A 5,121-nucleotide genomic window follows, 5' to 3' on the forward strand; every position below is an offset into this window, starting at 1 on the left:
TCCGGCATCTGTGATCTTTTCTGTCCTCTGTGTGTATTATGTGTGTGTGTGTGTGTGTGTGTGTGTGTGTGTGTGTGTGTGTGTGTGCGTGTGTGTGTGTGCGTGTGTGTGTGTATGTGTATTGCTTTGTCCCCTTTTCTCTCTTTTTTAATGTTGTCTCTCTTTCGTTGCTCCTCTCTATATGTATGTATATTATATTTATAATATATTTCAATTAGATATATAAATACACATACTTTTACTAGTATATGTAATATAAACACACATCTATGTATATATATATATGTATATATATATATACACATGTATATATATGTATATATATATATATATATATACACACACACACACACACACACACATATATATATATACATGTAGATAATGATATACGTTGTAGTTACATGTACTTGAGCGTATGTGTACGTGCATTTATTTTTGAAAGAACTATTAAAAGTAAACGCAAGCATGGCAGTGAAGGTAATACGACGGGGCCAGAGCTTCTTTGTTGCTTGTCTTTGACGGCGATATTATATATATTTCTATTATCTATTTCCTTTCGAATTAGTTGATTTATTATACAGGATTTTGGAGAAATAATTTTTTTTTAACAACATGTAAATACATATGAATACTATAGTATGCATTTTATTGAGTGTGTATTTTTTTGTGTGGCAACACTGAGTATCCATTTGATATACAAAGTTATTATCAATATATTTTCCGTTTTGTATGTTGTTTTAACTGTTTTGAAATTGACGGAGACAAATTCCCATGCGATAATTTTAAACAGCAATTGGACAAATAAAGAAATGAAATGAATTTAAATGAAATTCATAGTCTACATTATTTCTTTTTATCATAAATATTTTAAGGTTATCACTAAGCTTTATCTTTCTCTTTCATTCACGTAAACGGGGTATTGGAATTGGCATTATGAAAACAGAGAGAGAGAGAGAGAGAGAGAGAGAGAGAGAGAGAGGAAGAGACTGAGAGAGGGAGGTTGCCTAAAAATAGTGAACTGTCAAGTTGCAATATATGGGTAATGATTGTCATCCCCGGTTGTTATCCTCACGATGGATGTAAGTCAAGCAGTAAGAACGGGGTAAGATACCATAATCCCCTACATCCTGTGATTAGACTAAAACCCGTGTTCACTCTTAATGATGGACGTTAAGCGACTTAACTTCCGTATTCCAGCATTATGGCGTGTTCTAAAATACATCTTCTCTTCTATATCGAGCGTAAATGACAAGCACTCGTCAGAACTAACTTTCCGGAGGATTTCTTTGAAAAATCGCTTATGCAAATCGCACCTCATGCCCATCATTTTCCCTCAATGTAAAAAGATGCTAAAATGTTGATCTAAAAATGTACGAGGAATTTGATTGTTATATATAAGAGAATAGAGAGATAGATAGATAGAGAAGAAGTGAGTGACAGAGGAGGGGGGGGGGAGAGAGAAATAGAGGAGGGTTAAAAAGCAAGGGATGTGTTATGAACATTATGCATTTTGGCATTTTATTTTTCGTGCCATTGAGGAAGGGGTGCTTTACGTCAATCTCTTATCAATCATTTCTTTCTCATCCTTTTCTCCCCTCTTTCCTTCTTTAACATCGAGTATCAACTCGACTTGGAAATAGTTTCTTTTTTTTCGCAAACGGAAACAATTTTCTCAACTTTCCGCAGTTTTATTTGTCCACTTGTACAAATAAAGAAAAAAAAAACAGCGCAATTAATTAACGGCAATTGAATAATGATGTGACAAAATTCGTGTTAAATAAACTTACTCGTATGTGGTCATGTGTGTTTTTTTCAATATGACTTGTATTTGTATTTGTTTGTTTGTTTGTTTTTTAATATGTGGAAAATACGAAATTGAATTAGAGATAAAAAACATGCAGACATGCAGGTACATCACAGAAATAACATATGCGCATAAACATTTACATAATTTGAGGTATAAGTGGCGGAGACCGTCATCTAAAAGCAATGTGCTTGACTGGGATGACGGTAATAACCATCTGAGCTTGTTCGTCCGTAAAGAAACGCAGCAAGCAATTTTCCATGATAAAAACTGCTAACAAGGGATATTAAAAAAGACATTTATGATAAATTGAAAGCGTAAAATCTCGACTATTTACATGTAGGTAGAATATTCCAAGGCTTCCAGGTATTACCAATATTGTACCGTTATTGGGAGTCTATGTTCAACGACCCGTTTCCGGTTTGACTGTTCACATTAGTAATGTCTGACTGGCGAATGTTATTATTCACGTTCCACTGGTTCTGAAGTAGGAGAGGGCTAAATTGATTAGACGTGACCTATTTTGAATGATAGTGTACCTGGTCGTACCACGCGGCTTCGGCGAAATTCGTCATCCCCGACGACGTTCGTCATTCCATTTTTTGTTTTTTCCATGATGAAGGACCTTTCCATTAGGATTATATATACCGCTGTTTTTCGTTCTTGTTTTTGTTTGATATTTCTGGTTCATTTCTCACCAACATTGTTTGATGATGGATCTATTCATTCAGAAGAATTATTATATGGGTCAATGACTATTGCATTATATCGTGCAATCAGTCTTTTTGGGAAACGGAATCGGCGGTAAGGCAAAAACCGCATTCGTATTTCCTCTTGATGCCCATACTCGCAACCTAGTTCCAGAGAATTCTAACTATACCGCAGAACTATTTGATCATACGCATATACTGAATATGAAGAGCGCATTCCCATTCTCTATAGCATCTGTATACGTCTTCTAGCATATTATAGTGTCTTTAACAATAATATTGCATCAGTCATTTACATACTTTGGGTTATGATAATTGTATGTTTGTTTGTTCATTTCCACCTGAGAAGATGGCTGGATAGCCCATATTCAGCTACGCTAAGCTGGTCTTCCATGGGGTCCAGTTGGATGTGAGGTGGGACCACTTCACCGGGTTAAACACCCTGCTCTTTGCGATGAATGAATGAAGTGGGATCTTTTACGTGCATGAGTTGTGACTCTCTCATACACGGGACCTCCATTTTATGTCCTATCCGAGGGACAGAGTGTTTTGCCTCTTGTTAGAGGGGGCGGTATGATTACACACAACATTGCTCAGTCCAGACTCGGGTTCGAACCCGGGTCCTTAGGATCGTGAGGCAGACGCGCTACCGACTGAGCCAACTCACCGCCCTAATCATTGTCATAATGACAATGATTATGATGATACTGATAACCATTGAGTGATGATGACAATTATGATTATCACTGAGCAATGACAGAGGACTATCAAGACACGATACATTAAAAAAATTACACAAAATGACATTTCTTCTTTGAAAAAAAGACTCATGTCGTACGATCGCCAATCTATTGCAAGAGTTAAAGGACAAGTCCACCTTCATAGATCTGTGGATTGAGTGAATGCAGCAATATTAGTTGAACACATCAGTGAGGGTTTGAGGAAAATTGGACAACCCTTTCAAAAGTTGTGAATGTTTGAAGTTTCTGCTCAGCCAGTGTTGGATGAGAAGATTACTACAGCCTGTGATCTCATATATGTACAACGATATAAAGAAAACATAAAGAAAATTCAACATATTTTCACTTTTCTTGCATGATAAAACAACGTTTGACTTGCCTCTTTCAGAAGGCAGGGTGAATGATATTACCTTTAACATACGTCAGCGACAAGTCGCGAAAATGTGCACTTAAAAAAAAAATTGTGAAATTCTCTTTATATTTTCCTTATATCGTTGTGCGCATGTGACATCATACACTATAGTAGTCTTCTCATCCAGCAGTGACTGCGTAGACACTTTAAAAATTCATAACTTGTGAATGGATTGTCCGATTTCTCCAAACTTTCACAGATGTGTTCTAATGATATTGCTGCTTTCACTCATTCCATGAAGGTGAACTTGTCCTTTAACAATCTACGTACTCTATTTTCGCAATTCAATTTGAGTTGAAAAAAAAAATGATACGGGATTCCTATGGCGAGGTTGTGCTTTATTTTGCTTCCTTTCGTTTTGTTTTACGTTTTCGTTGAAAGCCAGAAAAAAAATATATTCGAGACGAAAATAAAACAAAATACAAAAAACTCGAATCGCCATGGAGATAGCGTTTCTATGACGTCGTTCTTTACTAAAACCTTCTCATATGACTTGAAACTTTTCCGAAGAAAACTCACGGTGTAAAAAACCTCTTTCTGTTTTATCCAGAAATCCAAGGTTGGAATATGATTAAATACGTGCCTATGTTCTAGAGGAAAAGAAGAGCTAACCAAAAAAACCTGCCTCACAATTTTATACTCATTTCGGGAACGAGTAATAAAGGATAGGTAATTTGAGCAGTCTCTTGGTTACCGCGGCGGCGGGCTGAAGAAATAAGATACTCTTTTCCATTTCAGATTCGGCATTGAGGCAAGATTAAAAGATGCAAGTAGGTAAATGACAGGATATAAAGAAGCACTCCTTGTTCTTGACTTTGTCTTCCTTCTTGGCACACCAGGCAAGCAGAGATTATCAAGGCTTCCAAGCGGATGTTCGTTCGTCGCTAAGTACATAAAAAAGGACGAATACTTAGGCATAAGCTATAGCTCAGCTCGCGGGCTTCGTCATCGATGGTTGTGTCAGCTCCCTGATAATCCACACGGTTGCCTTAGTTTGTGCACGTTTCTTTTACTTCATCCTAGCATTCGATGTACCACATACGTATTTGTCTCGACTTGTATACTGATTATTTTCGATTTTATTGTAATCTACTTACATCCCCCCCCCCCCCGAATCACATTTCAGTGTCAAAAGCTTGAAGTCACGTGTCAGGCGGTTCAGGTGACTTTCCATTTCGTCTAAAGGTTACGTGGAAAGCAAAATGGGCCCATTTTGAGTCTCTCGAACAGTGTGCAACTGTTGAAGTGTAGCACCATTCTATGCTTACATCCTCATAATATATCATGCCCTCCCTCTCTTTCTCTCCCTCTCTCTCTTAACTATATATCTCATTTCATTTCATTTCATTTCATTTATTCATGTCATTTCCAACAGACACTATAAGTGTACAAAACATATCATGCAAATAAGCAAACAAAACATATCAATATGCATATTCTACATGATAGTAT

Source organism: Diadema antillarum, unplaced genomic scaffold (genome assembly GCF_040938485.1).
Source record: "Diadema antillarum isolate AM-2024a unplaced genomic scaffold, OU_Dant_1.0 seq00001246_RagTag, whole genome shotgun sequence".
NCBI classification, from domain to species: Eukaryota; Metazoa; Echinodermata; class Echinoidea; order Diadematoida; family Diadematidae; genus Diadema; species Diadema antillarum.